The 20,242-nt window shown below is 45.5% G+C and overlaps 1 protein-coding gene across 2 annotated transcripts in view; it reads left to right on the plus strand.

The window, feature by feature from the left end:
* LOC139263461 (latent-transforming growth factor beta-binding protein 2-like) overlaps positions 1 to 20,242 on the plus strand; it is an 857,891-nt gene that overhangs the window by 283,734 nt on the left and 553,915 nt on the right. The gene's annotated exons all lie outside the window — the stretch shown is intronic.

A 20,242-nucleotide genomic window follows, 5' to 3' on the forward strand; every position in this document is an offset into this window, starting at 1 on the left:
TCGTTTGCCGTGAAGGAGCTCCGCATAGAGCATGCGAACTATGTGGCCTGCCCAGCGCAGCTGATCGAGTGTGGTCAGTGCTTCAATGCTGGGGATGTTAGCCTGGGCGAGGACACTGATGTTGGTGCGCCTGTCCTCCCAGGGGATTTGCAGGATCTTGCGGAGACATCGTTGGTAATATATCCCCAGCAACTTGAAGTATCTTCTGTACATCGTCCATGCCTCCATACAGGAGGGTGGCTATTACTACAGCCCTGTAGACCATGAGCTTGGTGGCAGATTTGAGGGCCAGGTCTTTGAACACTCTTTTCCTCAGGCAGCCAAAGGCCGCACTGGAGGCGATGTTGAATCTCCGCATCAATATCTGCCTTTGTTGATAAAAGGCTCCCGAGGTATGGGAAGTGGTCCCCGTTGAATCTTGATGAGTGGGGAGCAGTGCTGTGCGGCGAGGACAGGCTGGTGGGAGGACCTTTGTCTTATGGATGTTAAGCGTAAGGCCCATGCTTTCATATGCTTCGGTGAATGCATCGACTATATACTGGAGTTCAACCTCAGAATGTACTCAGACGCAGGCATCGTCCGTGTACTACAACTCAACGACAGAGGTTGGGGTGATCTTGGACCGGGCCTGGAGGCGGCGTAGGTTAAACAGCTTCCCTGGTTCTGTAGCTTAGTTCCACTCCAGCGGGGAGCTTGTTGACTGTGAGGTGGAGCATGACAGCGAGGAAGATTGAGAAGAGGGTTGGAGTGATGACGCAGCCTGTCTGACCCCGGTCCGGACGTGGTTTGGGTCAGTAATGGAACCGCTGGTAAAGATCACGGCCTGCAAGTCATCGTGGAGTAGGCGAAGGATGTTGACGTTCTTTTGGGGGGCATCCAAAATGGAGGCGGATGCTCCATAAGCCCTCACGGTTGACAGTGTCAAAGGCCTTTGTAAGATCGAAAAAGGCCGTGTATAAGGGCTGGCACTGCTCCCTGTATTTTTCCTGCAGCTGTCGCGCTGCAAAGATCATGTCGGGTGTGCCCCGTAGGGGACGGAATCTGCACTGTGATTGATTCCGGGAGGCGCTCCTCGGCCATGGAGAAGATGGTTGAGGAGAACTCTAGCGACAACCTTCCCCGTGGCTGATAGCAGGGAGGTTCCCCTGTAGTTGCCGCAGTCAGTTTTTAAAGATGGTCACGATCACCTCATCTCTGAGATCTCCCGGCATGCTCTCCTCCCTCCAAAGGCGAGAGATGAGGTCATGTATCCACGACAACAGCGCCTCTCCACCATATTTTAGCGGCTCAGCAGGAATTCCATCTGCACCCGTAGCCTTGTTGTTCTTGAGCTGTTTTATGGCTTTGCCCACCTCGTGCAGTGTTGGGGTTTCACTGAGGTGGTGGCGGGTTGCATGCTGCGGGATGGAGTTGAGAACACTCGAGTCAAAGGCAGAGTCTCGATTGAGGAGATCTTTAAGATGCTCCTTCCAGCGGGCCCTGACAGCCTCGGTGTCCTTGATGAGTGTTTCCCCGTTCTTGGCCAGGAGTGAGGTGGGGCTTTGGGAGTTTGGACTGTAGGTGACCTTGACTACAATGAAGAATCCTCGCATATTGTGGCTGTTGGCCAGTTGTTGTATCTCCTGTGCCTTCTCCATACATCACCTGTTCTTTAGGTCCCGGGTTTTTTTATTGGACCTCAGACTTGAGCCGTCTGTAATGTTGCTTTGCAGCTCCCGAGTTGGGTTGTTGCTTGAGGCTCAGAAATGCTCTGTACTTACAATCTATTAGTTCTTGGATCTCCTGATTATTTTCATTTTCATCAAACCAGTCTTGGTGTTTTCTGGTTGAGTAACTAAGTGTCTCTTCACAGGCACTGGTTATGGAGACCTAGAGTGCAGACCAAGCGCTGTGGGCATTCAGCATCTCAGGGTCATCAAGGCACGCCAGAGTAGCTGTGAGGCACTGGCTGTATAGGGCTCTCTTAGCTGGGTCTTTAAGTGCCCCGGCTTTAACTTTTTTGCGGCACTGCTTCTGCTGTTCCCTCTGCTTTGGGGCTATGTTTATATTGTTGATGGATTGGATTAGGCGATGGTCCGTCCAGCAGTCGTCAGCTCCTGTCATGGAGCGGGTGATGTGCACATCCTTGCGATCCCTGGCTCGGACGATGACATAGTCCAGCAGGTGCCAGTGTTTGGAGCGAGGGTGTTGCCACAGTGCCTTGTATTTGTCCCTCTGGCGAAACAGGGTGTTGGTGATGAGGAGTTCGTGTTCTAGACATTTTGGCTGAAGTATATTTTCATCTTCAATTGCTGGGTGGTAATCTAATGGAGTGGATCTCCCAACCTTTATAGAATCCGTCCAATTTTCATTGCATTCATTTCAAACAAATGGAAATGAGGCAGATTCTATATTCCATTCTAGAAACATAGAAAATAGGTGCAGGAGTAGGCCATTCGGCCCTTCTAGCCTGCACCACCATTCAATGAGTTCATGGCTGAACATGCAACTTCAGTACCCGCTTCGTGCTTTCTCGCCATACCCCTTGATCCCCCGAGTAGTAAGGACTTCATCTAACTCCTTTTGAATATATTTAGTGAATTGGCCTCAACAACTTTCAGTGGTAGAGAATTCCACAGGTTCACCACTCTCTGGGTGAAGAAGTTTCTCCTCATCTTGGTCCTAAGTAGCTTACCCCTTATCCTTAGACTGTGACTCCTGGTTCTGGACTTCCCCAACATTGGGAACATTCTTCCTGCATCTAACCTGTCTAAACCCATCAGAATTTTAAACGTTTCTATGAGATCCCCTCTCATTCTTCTGAACTCTAGTGAATACAAGGCCAGTTGATCCAGTCTTTCTTGATATGTCAGTCCCGCCATCCTGGGAATCAGTCTGGTGAACCTTCGCTGCACTCCCTCAACAGCAAGAATGTCCTTCCTCAAGTTAGGAGACCAAAACTGTACACAATACTCCAGGTGTGGCCTCACCAAGGCCCTGTAGAACTATAGTAACACCTCCCTGCCCCTGAACTCAAATCCCCTCGCTATGAAGGCCAACATGCCATTTGCTTTCTTAACCGCCTGCTGTACCTGCATGCCAACCTTCAATGACTGATGTACCATGACACCCAGGTCTCGTTGCACCTCCCCTTTTCCTAATCTTTCACCATTCAGATAATAGTCTGTCTCTCTGTTTTTACCACCAAAGTGGATAACCTCATATTTATCCACATTATACTTCATCTGCCATGCATTTGCCCACTCACCTAACCTATCCAAGTCACTCTGCAGCCTCATAGCATCCTCCTCGCAGCTCACACTGCCACCCAACTTAGTGTCATCTGCAAATTTGGAGATACTACATTTAATCCCCTCATATAAATCATTAATGTACAATGTAAACAGCTGGGGCCCCAGCACAGAACCTTGCCATTCTGAAAAGTACCCATTTACTCCTACTCTTTGCTTCTTGTCTGCCAACCAGTTCTTAATCCACGTCAGCACACTACCCCCAATCCCATGTGCTTTAACTTTGCACATTAATCTCTTCTGCCAGATTACTGTCCAGGTGGTGAAGATGAAACTATATCCGTATGTGTGATTGATTGCAGGTGTTCTATAATCTTCAGGCCCAACGGATTCCTTGCAGTGCAGGTGTTCCAGTGAGTTGGGATTTCCGCCTACCCTTCTAATGCTGCCACAACCCCGATCCAGATTACTAGGTCAGGGGTGATTACAGATAATTAAGACCCCTGGCCATCAAAAGTGCCCGGCCACCAAATCCTGCTGCTACAACACCAGAAAAGGCAGTTAAAGGGACAGATATGCCCTGAAGACTGCATACACTTTTCACATGGTGGCCCCAAGAAGTGGACGGGAGAAATATTTGCCAGCGATACAGGACCGGCCCCACCACAGCCCCTCTGCCAATGGCCTGCTGTAAGTAGCAAAGGAGTGGGCACTGGTGGTCTTTGCGGCAGCAGTGAAATTTAGGTGAGGTGGTGGTAGGCTTCACTGTCCATATTTTCAGGTGCCTGAAAATTATAGTTAAAATCTACATCTGGGTGCACTTCCTGTCTCCATTGGCAATAAATACAGTTCTGCAAATTTACGTCAGCAATTTCCTTTATAAATGTCGGTCTTGGAATTTATAATGGCAATATGAAAATAAAGAGAGAATGCCAGGCTTAAAAATGCTGACTGAATAACATCGGTGTTCCCTGGGCCAAATATCCTCAGCCTCTATCTAGCCTTGCATAGTCTGAAGACTCCATTTTGTTTTGACTTGAGTTACCAGCTTCATTATTTTGAGAGGTTCCTACGCCCTCGATAGCTGCAGGGATCAATAACCATTACACATTTTCCAGTTTCAGGATTCGATTGTGCTGTTTTGGCACAGAAATGGGGTCTCCCACTATTGTTGCAGACCGATATTGGATGGTACAAACTTTAGATTCTTAAAAATAACATCAAGGTCTAATCATTTATAATATGATTGGTGTTTATACTAGACAGACCGCTGGAATAATTGCCTTTGTGCTTAGGGTTATTCCAGCTGAGCAAAACATTGTATGGTGAGTATGAGCTGACTATGCTGTGCTGAAATCATTTGTCCAATTTGTTATAAAGTTTGACAAGGACATACAGACTAGAGATTGTTGGATTGTATCCAAATTATCTTAGTAATAATAAATAAAAGGGAGTTGTTTGTATAGTGTGACTCGTATAACACAGTACTCCTAAATAGGTCAGAAAATGTTATTAACGGAGGATTACTTTATTACATGTCTTTGAAGATTTTATAATCTCCACGGACTAATTCATTACAATTTTTTGTATGCTTGTATTACCAAGTTGTTAACAATGTGCATCTACTGTGAAGTTAGTTCTTAGTTTGGAAATGATAAATTCACTGTGATCATTTTGATGAGGAGTTAATAAACAAACAGGCCGAATGGTCTTCCGTGCTGTAACCACAAGGAATTCGGTGGTTCTGGAACTCGCCATGCGCTGAGTATCCAGCACTTCAGAGGGCTTTGTGATTTTCTTCCAATAGACTTTGAGCTAAATGTTTAGCATCTCATCACTCCCAATAGCATGTTTTTCTTCTTAATGCTGGATCAAAAATTGTGTGAATTTTGTACGATAAATTATTTTATTTTGTTAATGAGGTTTTTAGTATTACCCTACATCATCTGCTTGTGTTTACAGACAAGGAGAACTAGAAAGGGGAATTTGATTTGACATTTATGTTTATGCGAAGCTTATTATAGTTCAGGCTTTTTTCCAATACTTTTCTTTTGCGTTCATGGCAAAAAGGCAGTTCCAATAAGCAGATTGAGTTGCCCATGACCCAAAACCTGCACCACCAACAATAACAACCACTTGCATTTATATAGCACCTTTACTGTAGTAAAATTTTCCAAGGTGCTTCACAGGAGCGTTATCAAACAACATTTGGCACCCAGCCACACAAGGACAGATGACCAAGAGGTCGGTTTTAAGGAGCGTCTTAAAGGACGAGAGAGGTAGTGAGGCGAAGAGGTTTAGGGTGGGAATTCCAGAGCTTAGGGCCCAGGCAGCTGAAGGCACGGTCACCAATGGTGGAGTGATTAAAATGGGAGCTGCACTAGAGGCCAGAATTGGAGGAGAGCAGAGATCTTGGCGGGTTGTAGGGCTAGAGGAGGTTACAGAGTTGGCGGGGCGGGGGAAGGGCGGGGTGGCTGCTGAGGCCATGGAGAGGATTTGAAAACCAGGATGAAAATTTTAACCGAGGTGCTGTCAGACCAGGAGCTAATGTAGGTCTGTGAGCACAGAGGTGATGGGTGAACGGGACTTGGTGCAAGTTAGGACACAAGCAACAGAGTTTACGGAGGTGGAAGTAGACTGTCTTGGTGATGGAGAGGAAATATGGTCGGAAGTTCATCTCAAGGTCAAATACAATGCCAAGGTTGTGAATGGTCTGGTTCAGCCTCTGAAGGGAGAGGAATGGAGTTGGTGGCTAGGGAACGGAGTTTGTGACAGGGACTGAAGACAATAGCTTCAGTCTTGCCAATATTTAGTTGTAGTAAATTTCTGCTCATCCAGCACTGGATGTCGGACAAGCAGTGAGAAATGCCACTGGAGGGGTCAAGAGAGATGGTGGTTTGGTAGAACACCCTTGTATGTAATATGCATGGATGTGAACCTGCTCACTCTTTGTGCTGTCAAACACTTGAATTGACATCAAGTTTTCCCGACTCTACTGAAAAATGGAAAGTACCACACTGCCAGTTCTTTGATCTAACTGAGATGTTTAAAATGATGAAAGGATTTGATAGGGTAGATAAGAAATTATTGCCTCCGTTGGTGGAATCTAGAACAAGGGGGCACAATCTTAAAATTAGTATTTGGTCATTTAGTGAAATCAAGAAGCAATTTTTCCCCACAAACTCTTGTGGAAATCTGGAATTGCTGTGGATGTTGGGTCAATTGAAATGTTCAAGACTGAGATTGATGTATTTTTGTTAGATTAGGGTATCGAGGAGAATGGTTCAAAGGTGGATAAATGAAGTTGAGTTATAGATCAACCATGATCTAATTGAATTGCATAATGGGCTTGAGGGGCTGAATGGCCGACTCTTGTTCCTATGATGTAGATTTCAGTTTAATACACAGAATCTCAATTTCTTGCTAGAACTAAAATTTAATAACCATTCCCCTGTATTTGGTCAGTCCATATCCTCTGAATGTAAATCTGTCCGTTTTTTCCAATTAAAGACTGAATGGTGTAAATAAGTGCACAGCAGGCTGATGAACTGGCTTCTTCAGCCGCATCTCCAAAACCCGCGACCTGTACCACCGAGAAGGACAAGAACAGCAGGTGCATAGGAGCACCATCACCTGCAAGTTCCCCTTCAAGTTACACATCATCCTGCCTTGGAAATATATCGGCGTTCCTTCATCGTCACTGGGTCAAAATCCTGAAACCCGCTCCTTAACAGCACTGTGGGAGTACCCTCACCACACGGACCGCAGCAATTCATGAAGTTGGCTCACCGCCACCTTCTCGAGGGCAATTAGGGATAGGCAATAAATGCCGGCCTTGCTAGCGATGCCCACATCCCATGAACGAATAATTCTTTTAAATTAAAAAAAACTGGTATACAGGGACATTATACAAGGGGTTTCCTCAAAAACCTGCAACTGGCACCTTTTTCTCCATCTTGAGTTGTTTCCATTGTATTCCTTGGGCAAGTGTTCCAGGGCTTTTTCCTGAAAAGGAGTCGTCATCATAGGCAGTCCCTCTGAATCGAGGAAGACTTGCTTCCACACCTGAAGTGAGTTCTTTGGTGGCTGAACAGTCCAATACGAGAGCCACAGACTTTGTCACAGATGGGGCAGATAGTCGTTGAGGGAAGAGGTGGGTGGGACAGGTTTGCCGCACGCTCTTTCCGCTGCCTGCGCTTGATTTCTGCATGCTCTCGGTGTTGAGACTCGAGGTGCACAGCGCCCTCCCGGATGCACTTCCTCCACTTAGGGCGGTCTTTAGCCAGGGACTCCCAGGTGTCAGTGGGGATGTCGCACTTTATCAGGGAGGCTTTGAGGGCGTCCTTGTAACGTCTCCGCTGCCCACCTTTGGCTCGTTTGCCGTAAGTCATGAGGCTGGGGGCAGTTGCAGTTCTTTGTTTCTGGTTGTGCACTATTGTCTTCCTAAAGAGGAAAGGTGAGATTGTAAAAGCCTCTGCTGCTATGATGTGCAATGCATCCCGTGTCAGCAAGTTTTCATTAATAGGGTTGATAACAGGTACATAGAAATACATAGAAGTTACAAGATGGAAACAAAGCATTTGGCCCAACTAGCCCATGTCTGTGATTACCCTCCACGTGAGCACATAGTCCTAATCACATTTACCCTCCCTGTCTCCATATCCCTTTACCCCTTTGTCCTTCATTCACCTATTCAATCTAATCTTGAATGCTGACACAGTTTCTGCCTCAATCGCCAACCTTGGCAATGAATTTCAGTCTCTCAATTCCCCATGTATAACTAGTCCATTTGATTTTTATTCCACCACTTTATATCCCTGTTTTCTGCATGAATATTATCGTCAACTAATTCACCCTTCACTATTCGCTGATAGTTACAGGGACCATGCTAATACAGGTTGGACCCCTCTGGTCCGACACCATCGGTACCTGACCGGTGCAAGAACAGAGAATGTGCCGAACCATGGGAGGTCACGCCTAGCCTAGGCTACCTGTCGACAGCGCATGGGCTCCTGAATTCCTCCGCCACACTCCTGCTGCGAAACTCTGGCCTCACGCTCTCGCTCTCTATCTCCATGCTGGTTTGCTGCTCTTTTTTTTAAGTTCGTGTCTCCTTGTCTCTCACGCTCCAGGCATGGGACTGATGCTGAACCATGGGTGGTTCTGGATCAGAGTCCCGGACTGGAGAGGTGCAACCTGTACATGGGAGTCTTTTACTGCTTTCACTGCTTCCCTAAAGGCTTGAGTGGAGGAACACATGCAGGGAAGGGAGGGTATGAATGGTCTTATGGTCTCTGACAGTTCAGGGATAGGCATAGTATATGTTGTTCAACAAAGGAAGGCGGCGGCAGGTGGAAATGCGAAACATGCTCATCATAGAATGGTTACAACACAGAAGGCGGCCATTCAGTCCGTTGAGCCCATGTTTGCTCACTGATAGAGCGCTTCAGCTAGGCCCACACCCCCCACCCTTTCCCCGTAGCCCTGCAGTTTTTTTTTCCTTCAGGTACTTATCCAATTCCCTTTTGGAAGCCATGATTGAATCTGCTTCCACCACTCTCTCAGGCAGTGCATTCCAGATCATAACCACTTGCTGCGTAAAAACATGTTTTTCCTCATGTCGCCTTTGGTTCTTCTGCCAATCAACTTGACTCTGTGTCCTCTGGTTCGCGACCCTTCCGCCAATGGGAACAGTTTCTCATTAGCTACTCTGTTTAGACCCCGCATGATTATAACATTGCATTTGTACAAGTTGTGACTGCTTCCTCTTATCTTGGCTAACCTGTGAGGTTACTGAATTTCCGGCATTGAGTAGCCTGGCCTGAGTTGTTGAAGGTGGCACTCACTGACATGACCACCTTCTTCCACTGAGCCTCTTTCCTCAGTGCCAAACATCTGATGACTCCGGTGCCTGACTTCTGAACATAACATTTCAACTGAGGAGCACATAAATTAGGGTGATCTGTGACCTGGAGAACCAGCCTCCGACTGACTTTTTCAATTGGCTGCAGAGGCAAAGTTCTGCCCTGCCCCTAAAGCTGTAACAGCAATTTAAATAGGGGTACGGTAGCATAGTGGTTACATTACTGGACTAGTAATCCAGAGGCCTAGACTAAATATCTGGCGACATCAGTTCAAATCCCATCATAGCAGCTGGAATAAAAAGCTAGTATCAGTAATGATGACCATGCAACTACTGGATTGTCGTAAAAGCCTATCTGGTTCACTAGTGTCCTTTAGGGAAGGGAGATGACGGATTGCCAGTTCCATTGAGTGCATAAATGTAGGCATCGGGGTTCCTGCCAACGACCATGGAGCCTTTATGAACGGCAAAGGTTTTTACTCCCTTAATGTCCAACTGATCTGTGACCACCAGCAGCGGTTCATGCAAGTATATGCTTGCTTTCCTGGCAGCTCTCAATGGCCTGGAGATTGCAGTCGGACGCTTGCTGCCCGCAAATGCCTCTGAACCACAAGAAAACTCCGTACTTGCCTTGTCTCTTGCAGTCCTGGGCCTGCTGCGTGCTCCTGCGTAATGGCCCACGGATCCCTGGGGCGCAGGCAGTTCACAAGCATTCCTGGGATCAGGTGGGCCAGGCCAACCAATGACAAAGGGGGATTCCCATTATGCCTCTGGGGATTCTATTTACGTACGGAATCCCCAAAAGCATAAATAGGAATCACCTAATAAATACAATTTCACAACACGGAAATAAAAATAAATGATCACGGGTTCAAAATTAATTAAAATACCATTTAATTAAATATTTAATTAAATGTTTAAATTACACTTAACATTTATTTTAACCTTTTATACTGGTAAAAGAAAGCATTATGTCTACTTTTACCAGACATAAGGGTTTCGTGGGTATTCGCTGGGCAAATAGCTCTGTCATGGCGAACCTTGACTGATCACAAGTTCGGGGTTTTTGAGAGTGCCATTCTCAGCACTTACGACTATATATTCTGTGTAAGTAGGCAGACACCCTGGTGTACTTGGCCTCACATCTTGATATGCCTAATGTTTTCCTGCTGCTTGTGCCAATGATCTCCAAGGTTTCCTCTTTCATCTGAGTGAGGGCTTATATGGAGACTGGCCCTCCCTCGCCTCTGGTCTTCTCCCGTGAGCCACCTTGTCCTGCGTGAGAAGTGCAAGTGAAGCCTTGTGAAGGATTGTGTAGGTGTGCGGGGCAGCTTCATGTAGTGTGCGTGCTAAGAGGGAGAAGCAGCATGTTGTGAGCAAAATTGGGAGGTGGTAATGTGCAAGAAACTAGTTCCTGTGTGAGTGAAATGCTTTCCACTTGTTACCAGCTGAACGCAGAATGTTGCTTGTGTCTGTTCTGAGGGCAGTAGCAGTACGTAAGTTTGTGATTAGAATGCCTCTGGCATGAATCTGAAACCCTTAAAGCTCAGTTCAAACCTAAATTTTCCTGACAGCTATGGCTGTTGTATGTTGCTTATTGAGTTCAAATCCCACCACGGCAGCTAATTCAGTTAATTAAATAAATCTGGGGGGAGAAATTTGGCTGCTTTGCACCTCCCGTTAGCGCCTGCGGGGAGCGGAACGGGGTGTGAAGGGGTTACTGACCAGGCGCGGCGAATTAACCGCCGCTTGCGAATATTACCGTCTCAGTCTGTGGCATCCCGTTGATCGTGCGGTCATCTGGTGCGCAGCGCCCCATTACCGCCCTAGATCAGAAATTCACTCTCATCCCCCCTGTCAACAGCGACAGAAAGAGGAGTATGCAGTCGGATGGCCGCTGGAGGAGTGGTATTAAAGGCACCAACCTCCGGTTTATTTGTAGTTGGCAAAGAATGCCGTCTTGTCAGGTTGAGATAGGCAAACATTTTCAGCGATTTAATAATTTTTCAGTTTCGGGAGTCTTCTGCCTCATAAAAAAAATATTCAGTCTCAAAACCACAAGGGAAGTTCGCGGGTGTCGGTTAATTCGCCGAGTCCGATTGGTAACCCCCTTCGCACCCCGTTACCGACCCCCGCAGGCGCTAACGGGAGGCGCAAAGCAGATGAATTTCTCCCCTCCCCCCCCAGATTTATTTAATTAACTGAATTAGCTGTGGTGCGATTTTAAAAGTTCTACATTTCCATAAGGTAATGGAGGCTGTCTGGGCACTTGACCTTAACCTTGCCCTCCAGCATCACCATCGGAAGCAGAAAGAAAGATTACAAAATGTGGCCAACAGGGCTGTCAACAGGAGACCTTGCTCTCACAGGGTATTCCGGGAGCATTTCTCCGACATCAATTTCACTGAGGAACGGTGTCTTAGAAGGCTCCGCTTCATCAAGGACGTGGTCACAGAGCTCTGCCACCTCCTGCAAGCAGACCTTCAGCCTCTGACCAGGGTGACCACGGCTCTCTCAGTGGCAGTCAAGATCACCCTGGCGCTCAAATTCTACACCAGTGGATCCTTCCAGTGTACACCAGGAGACATTGCTGCATCTGCGAGGTCACAGAGGCTCTCTACAGAAGAAGGGACTACATTTCCTTCCCCATCACCAGAGTGAAGCAGTACAAGCGTGCATGTGGCTTTGCCAGGATAGCGGGCTTTCCCTTGGTGTGTAGCACACCATTGACTGCACCCACGTCGCTTTGCAGACCCTGCATAACAATTCTGAGATACTCAAAAGTTACTAATCACTTAATGTGCAGTTGGAGTACACTGTCCTCTGTAAAATGGAAATGATGGGCTCCATGGTGCACAGAGCTCAGTGCAATGTTGGAGGCGGACTCCTCCACACTTCTTACCATTGCCAAGAGGCTCTAGAGCAACCTTGCCATTGTACCTATCATCTGAGTGCATGGCCATCACCATTCTTGTGAATGCCTCCCCTATCGAGGTCCGCATCTGAGTACTGTGCAGCAGAACTCGCTTGTGACCTAGCCCTCCGGGGAGCTAGCTCCCGAGCTACCCTTTCCCCCTGGTCTTGCTGCAGCCCACTCATTCCTGGTGCATCACCCAGTGCAGACCTCTCCACTAAACATGTCTCTAAAGATCGTGTAGTGCCAGTATCTGAGGTGAGAGATTCTGTGACGCGATGCTTTGCTCCTCCTCTTCCTCTTCTCCCGCCTCCTATTGTGGGCCATCTTGGCCTGCAAGAGAAACAAATGTGTGAGCGTGAGAGTGCAGTTATGTGTTTCATAGAATCATAGAAATTTACAGCACAAAAGGAGGCCATTTCAGCCCATCGTGTCCACGAGGGGGGGCAAAGAGCTATCCAGCCTAATCTCACTTTCCAGTTCTTGGTCCGTAGCCTTGTAGATTATGACACTTCAAGTCATATCCAGGTACTTTTTAAACAGGTTGACAGTGTCTACCTCTACCACTCTTTCAGGCAGTGTTTTCCAGACCCCCACCACCCTCTGGGTGAAGGAATTTTCCCCTCAAAATCTTCTACCAATTATTTTAAATATATGCCTCCTTGTTTCTAGGGGAAATAGGTCCTTCCTATCCACTCTATCTAGACCCCTCATAATTTTATACACTTCAATAAAGTCTCCCTCAGCCTCCTCCAATCCAAAGAAAATAAACCAGCCTATCCAGTCTTTCCTCATAGCTAAAATTCTCCAGTCCAGGCAACAGCCTCGTAAATTCCTGTACCCTCCCTCGCCAGTGCAATCACATCTTTCCTGTAATGTGCTGACCAGAACTGTACACAGTACTCTAGCTGTGGCCTAACTGGTGTTTTATACAGTTCAAGCATAACCTCCCTGCTCTTGTATTCTATGCTCGGCTAATAAAGGCAAGTATTTTGTATGCCTTTTTAACCATCTTATCTACCTGGCCTGCTACCTTCAGCGATCTGTGGACATGCACTCCAATGTCCCTTTGTTCCTCTACACTTTTTAGTGTCCTACCATTTAATGTGTATTCCCTTGTCTTGTTAGCTATCTCCAAATACATTACCTCATACTTCCCCAGATTGAATTCCATTTGCCACTGTTCTGCCCACCTGACCAGTTTATTGATATATTCTTGCAGTCTACAGCTTTCTTCTTCATTATCAACACACAGCCACTGTTTATATCATATGCAAACTTCTTAATCATGCCCCCATGATTGAAGTCTAAATCATTGATATATACCACAAAAAGCAAGGGGCCCAGTACCGAGCCCTGCGGAACCCCACTGGAAACAGCCTTCCAGTCATACAAACTCCCATCAATCATTACCCTTTCCTTCCTGCCTCTGAGCCAATTTTGGATCCAACTTGCCATTTTGCCTTGGATCCCATGGGCTTTTACTTTCGTGACCAGTCTGCCATGAGAGACCTTATCAAATGCCTTGCTAAAATCTATATATACTAAATCAAACGCACTACCCTCATCAACCCTTCTTGTTAACTCCTCAAAAAATTCAATCAAGTCAGTCAGACATGACCTTCCCTTATCAAACCCACACTGACTGTCCTTGATTAATCCGTGTCTTTCTAAATGAAGATTTATCATGTCCCTCAACATTTTTTCCAATAATTTTCCCACTACTGAGGTTAGGCTCACTGGCCTGTAATTACTTGGTCTATCCATTTCTCCCTTTTTAAACAAAGGGTACAACGTTAGCAGTCCTCAGCCACCATGCCTTAGCCAGAGAGGATTCGAAAATGATGGTCAGAGCCTCTGCTATTTCTTCTTTTGCTTCTCTTAACAGCCTGGGATACATTTTATCCAGGCCTGGGAATTTATCCACTTTCAAAGCTGCTAAACTCCCTAATACTTCCTCTCTTACTCTGGTTATATCGTCTCATATTTTATACTCCTCCTCCCTGATTGCAATGTCTGCATCGCCTCTCTTTTTGTGAAAACAGACACAAAGTATTCATTAAGAACGATACCCACGTCTTCCGCCTCCACACATTACCTTTAGGGTCTCTAATAGGCCCTATTCTTGTATTTATAAAACATCTTTGGGGTTTCCTTGATTTTATTTGCCAAAATGTGTTCATGCTCTCTCTTTGCTTTCCTAATTTCCTTTTTAATTTCAGTCCTGCACTTTCTATACTCCTCCAGGGTTTCTACAGTATTGAGCTCTCGGTATCTGTCATACGCCTCCCTTTTTTTTCTTTATCCTACCCTGTATGTCACTTGACATCCAGGGGGCTCTAGATTTGTTACTCCTGCCCTTTTTCTTTAAGGGAACATACTTGCTCTAAATCCTCAGGATGTCCTCCTTGAATGCCTCCCACTGCTCTGACACTGATTTACCTTCCAGTGACTGTTTCCAGCCCACCATGTCTAAATCACATCTCCACTTAGTAAAATTAGCTTTTCCCCAATTGAGAATTTTTATTCCTGGTCTTTCTTTGTCCTTTTCCATAAAAACCCTAAATTTAACTGAATTATAAGCACTGCCACCAAAATGCTCTCCCACTGATACCCCTTCCACCTGCCCAGTTTCATTCCCTAAAATTAAGTCCAGAACTGCCCCCTCCATTTTAGGAATTCTGCACCCTCGATACCTTTCACGCTAATTTTATCCCAGTTAATATTAGGGTAGTTGAAATCCCTTACTATTGCTGCCCTATAGTTTTTGCACTTCTCAGAAATTTGCCTACAAATTTATTCTATCTCCCTTGGACTGGGGGTCTGTTGTACACTCCCAGCAGTGTGATCACGCCCCTTTGGGAGCTATGCATGCTGTAGTTGAATAGCTGTAATTGTAGGCAAAGCATGAGATGTGGATGAGAGTTTTAGTAGGTGGAGATGCTTGGTGGGTGAGTGGTGGGGTGTGGTTCTTTATGCAGTGTACACAAACTGAAGTTCAGATGCTGGTATGTAAGACCTGTTGAAGCATCGACTCACCCTGACCAGCTGAGCTAAGTCATTGAATTTCTTGCGGTACTGTGTCAGGCTCCTCACGACCTCACTATTGGGTGAGATCTCCTATGCCACTTCCCTCCACATAGCCCTGAAGACCTGGGGCAATGGCCTCCTTCCAGTAGCCAGGAACAGAACTGCCCTCCTTCGTTCCACTCCCGCGACCAATGTCTGGTCACTGAAACGGCTCTCTCTCTCTCTCTCTCTCTCTCTCTCTCTCTGGGACTGGGATCAGCCATGAGAATTAATGGATTCAGTTGCTTGCAGGTCGCCTGCACAGCCAGCAATGTTGATAGTGGGGATCTGTACAATGATGGAACCTCCCCTTTAAGATCTGGAAGGAGTCAGTGTGAATGATCATTCCCGATTGCATTGCACCTGAAATTCATTACCGCTTTGCTGATAAGAGCTCCGGTCACGCCTAGTGAAGTCACTAGTGCTTGATTTAGGGCTCCAGTTCTTTCTTGGAGCGCTAACAGGCAATTTAGTGTAAGCTCAGAATCATTAGTGGCTGACGCTACTTTTTCATCATTTCGGCACTACCAAATTTCTAGCCCGTGGAATAAAAAAAAGGTAGCATCAGTAATGGTGACCATGGGCTCAATTTTGGCCAGGAGTTGCTCCGTTTTTTTTGGAGTAGGCTGCTTTTTCTGGCCTAACTTAAAAATCCCCAGTTTCCCCAATCAATTTGCACTAGCATAACTCACTTAGTTACGTTTTTTTTTAGGTTATTTTTTTCTCTCAAAATGGGGCGTTACCAGCCACCTACGTTCTGGCCATTTAGGCAACTTTGGCCAGCTAATAGTTACACTCTTTCTACTTAGACCAGCGTATGTGGCCACTTGAGAAAATCCTTGCGGGGATTTAAAGAAATTGGCGCAGGTAAGTACACCGGAAGCCATTCGACCTGGGATAGGGACGGGAAGCAGAGAAGCCTTAGGGAGCAGACTTTCAAAATCATCCAATAAGAAATAAAAAATTAAAGTCCTACCTTCAGCATCAAATTGCAATTTACCTTTCTGCACTCGGCCCAGGGACTCTCAGAATACACGCAGGCGAACTCACAGACCTCACTGGCAGGCAGGAAAATTCAGCGATCGTACCGGGAGGCCATTCGGCCTGGGCTAGGGGCAGGAGAACGAACAGCGAGGCCACTCGGCCTGGGATAGGGGCGGGAGCGATTGGAAGTAAAAATAGGAAGCACCTAAACCCACTCCATTGGGCCTAACTTGTAATTACTCCGAGATTGTATTTGAATTTCAAATCTCCCAAGATCCCTGTCATATTACTTTTAGAACAAAAATTAGTTCCAGAAAATAATTTATTTCTTATAGTAATAAAATGTCAGGTAAAACTTAAAGGTTCCTTATTAACCACGCTGTCTAATGTATTTTACCTTGATGTCATTTGGTAGCGGAAGAATTGCTGGATAAAGACAAAACTCATTTCATCTGACCTCTCCTTATTAAAAGTTTTTATCTGTCTCTGTTCAGAGCTGTGTGCCTCAGTAATCTTCCTCATGGGAGGAGCTGGCTATTGTTTTCAGAACAGTACCCGATCTGTAATAGCCGATTGGCAACTCGCAGCGCTACTACGCATGCGCAGGCATTACTATTCTCCACTGCGCATGTGCAGACGTCCCGGCACATTTTTCAGCGCAGAACGCAGGCTCCACCAACCACCCCCCCACCCCCTCCCGAGGCAACTGGCCAAGCTGCGCGGCTGCAGTGAAGAGGCCAGACAGCGGCCAAAGTTGGAACAATTTTTTTTGGAGCATCTCCGGACATACTTAAGCGACGCAACTTAGGTAAGTACGTTGAAAAACGGGCTTGGCCAAAATTGAGCTCCATGAAACTACCGGATTGTCGTAAAATACCATCTGGTTCACTAATGTCCTTTCGGGAAGGAAATCTGCTGGTCTGGCTTATATGTGACTCCAGACCCAAAACAATGTGGTTGATGCTTAACTGCCCTCTGAAATGGCCCAGCAAGCCGCTCAGTTGTACAAAAAGATCAGGGCAAATAGGGATAGGCACTAAATGCTGGCTTTACCGGTGTTGCTCACATTCCGAGAATGAATATATATATATACATATATATCTCTAATGTATTATACATTTATATATTAGACAAATCAGGATATAATGCTCTAGACAGGAAATTGTGTCTAAAATAAAAACAGAAAATGCTGGAAATCTCAGCGGGTCAGGCAGTATCTGTGGAGAGAGAAACAGAGTTAACGTTTCAGGTCGATGACCCGTCATCAGGAATTGAATCTGTTGGCTGCAAAATTAATAATTAAAGGAAGGTTACAAAAAATGAACAGAAGTCAACAAAACTAGAGTTCATTTCCAGTAAACAAAACGAGCATTGGGGTTCAATTCTAGAAGGATAGAATTGAGAAGCAGAGAAGTTACGTTAAACTTGTATAGAATCTTGGTTAGATCACACTTGGGGCCTAAGTTTGTCCAGGAGTTGCTCTGTTTTTTTTGGAGCAACTAGATTTTTTTGGACTATCTTAAAAATCGCAATTCTGCCCATTTAATTTGTTCCAGTGTAAGTGAGTTAGGTTTTTTTTTAGTTTTAGTTTTTTTTCAAAAGGGGGCGTTACCAGCCACTTATACCTGTTTTGGCCAGTTAAGCAAGTTTAGACAGCTAAAAGTTACTCCAAACTAATTTAGGCCAGCGTATGTGGCCACTTGTGGCCGCACAGAAAAACCTTGCGGTGAGTTAAGAAATCAGCGCAGGTAGCCAGAGATAGCGAGGGAAGGGAAGTGGGAGGACCTTGCAAAGCACTAAACACCTTCACAACAACATTAAAGAAGCATAAGTACATTTAAAGCACCAAGCACTAAACAAAGCACAAAAATAAGCATTCAATAACAAATAAAAAATACAAAGAAGCTGAGAGGACCTGTACCTAGCACCAAGACTTACAAAACACAAAAAGTAATAAGCAATTAATTAACAAATAAAAAATAGAAGGAACCCTGCAGCTCAAGCACCAAGACCAAAGTAATAAGCAATCAATCAATCAATAACAAATAAAAACAAAGTAATCTTGTCCAAACTACTCTGACACAGTCCCTTTCAGTACCTTCAATAGCATTCTTTTGCTGGCTCCTACTTTATTCTAACCAATGGCATATAAATACTCAGCACAATGTATAGACCAAGTGCAGTGCACTTATTCCATCCATTGTGTGGCCTTGTGAACATTGCCAGCATGACTTGTCTCAATGCTTCCCATTTGTTTCAGTCATTGGACACCTAACCTAACCCAATCTACTACTCTTCTAAATTGATTCCCTTGTGGAAAACATCAGCATACTAACCAGCTGCAGGGTTTCACTGCAGGGGTTCTGGTTCTCTCAGACCTCTTTTTACTGGATAAGGCAGCGGGCCGCTGATGAGGGAGCCCATTCGGCCACTGCTAGGGGTAGCGTGCTTCGGGCCCCTCCCACACAGCCTGCAGAGCACATGCAGAGATCGTTGGGGCGAGGAGCTACTGCACATGCGTGCACACTCTAGCATGTGCAGAGGTCCCGGCACTGTTTTCAGCGCCGGGACCTGGCTCCGCCCCCCCCCCCCACTGCCTGCGACGTTCCAAGGAACGCCGTTTTAATCGGAGGGGCAAACTTGGGCCCTTGGAGTGGTGTGCATAGATCTGGTCTTCATATTATAAAAAGGATATAGAGGCATTGGAGAAGATGCAAAAAAAAAAGATTCACAAAGCTGAAACCCTTTTTCCACAGAAAGGACTTGAGGAACAAAAGCTACATTTGAAACAAAGTGTACTTGCATGCATACATCCTTACTTACAAATCCCTCCATGGCTCGCCCCTCTCTATCTCTGTAACCTCCTTCAGCCTCACAACCCCCCACGATATCTGCGCTCCTCAAATTCTGCCCTCTTGAGCATCCCTGATTATAATCGCTCAACCTTCGGTGGTCGTGCCTTCAGCTGCCTGGGCCCCAAGCTCTGGAACTCCCTCCCAAAACCTCTCCACTTCTCTATCTCTTTTTCCTCTTTCAAGGCACTCCTTGACCAAGCTTTTGGTCACCTGCCATAATTTCTCCTTATGTAGCTTGGTGTCAATTCTTTGTCTTATAACATTTCTGAGAGGCGCCTTGCGACGTTTTACTATGTCAAAGGTGCTATATAAATACAAGTTTTTTTTTTAAATGGCACTGTTATGAAAGGTGGTTTAAAATAATTTTTTTCCCAAAGACTAGCAAAATAAGCAATTCGTTAGCCTTTGTCGGCAATCGATAATCACCTCTGACTCAGTGTTGGGAGGTCCCTGGCTCGCAGTGCTTGGTAGGAGTTTCCTGGTATATGTCTCTCCTCGAGTTGTGAACACAGATATAAAAGAAAAGGGACAGCCAGTCAGGTCTTACAATAGGCTGCAAGGGCAAGCTTTCACCAGGCTCAAAGAGAATTTAGGTAGGTAGTTCGTAGCCATTTTAAGTCAAGTAAGGTGACCCACTGATGTGGGGAAGCAGAGCCTTTTCATTATTTTTATATTATGTGAAAACAAGTTGAACTGATTGAATTAAGTGAGTCTGATCATTATGGTTGCTCAATATGTTTATTTGTGCTGAAATAGAACAGTTTAATCAATTTTTATCTGGCCTCATCTTACCAGTTGTTTTCTCGTCTACTTTTGAAAAAAAAATGGAAACACAAGGGCACAAGCAAAAGACAGTGATATCTAGTTCATATCACATCAAGATACCATTGTTAAACCCCTGGAATGAGCTATCACAATATAAGTAGATATGGAGCAGTGTAAAGGGGCATGGGATTCACTTATGCGAATGACTCACACCACTGAACCGAAGAAGTTATCTATGGCGGATCCAAACTGCAAAAACCATTTTCTACATTTGTGGGGAGCTGTTGAGCACACGTTTTGCGCACTTCACAGCTGGATTAACAAACTTTCCATCAGTTAAAACTGTGAAGTAGCTATTTAGCTGCTAGGAGAACATGAAATGAGCATAACTATGGTTACATTGTGATTGGCTATTTTTCTCTTGTTCCCCTTTATCAATTTATCCATCGGCCAGTCTGATGCGCGGCCATTAAACATGACCAAAAATAGAGCTATTGACTATTAGGAAAAAGAGGAAAAAATTCTCCTTAGTCACTTGCGGCTAAAAATCTTCAAATCATTT

Source organism: Pristiophorus japonicus, chromosome 4 (genome assembly GCF_044704955.1).
Source record: "Pristiophorus japonicus isolate sPriJap1 chromosome 4, sPriJap1.hap1, whole genome shotgun sequence".
NCBI lineage: Eukaryota > Metazoa > Chordata > Chondrichthyes > Pristiophoridae > Pristiophorus > Pristiophorus japonicus.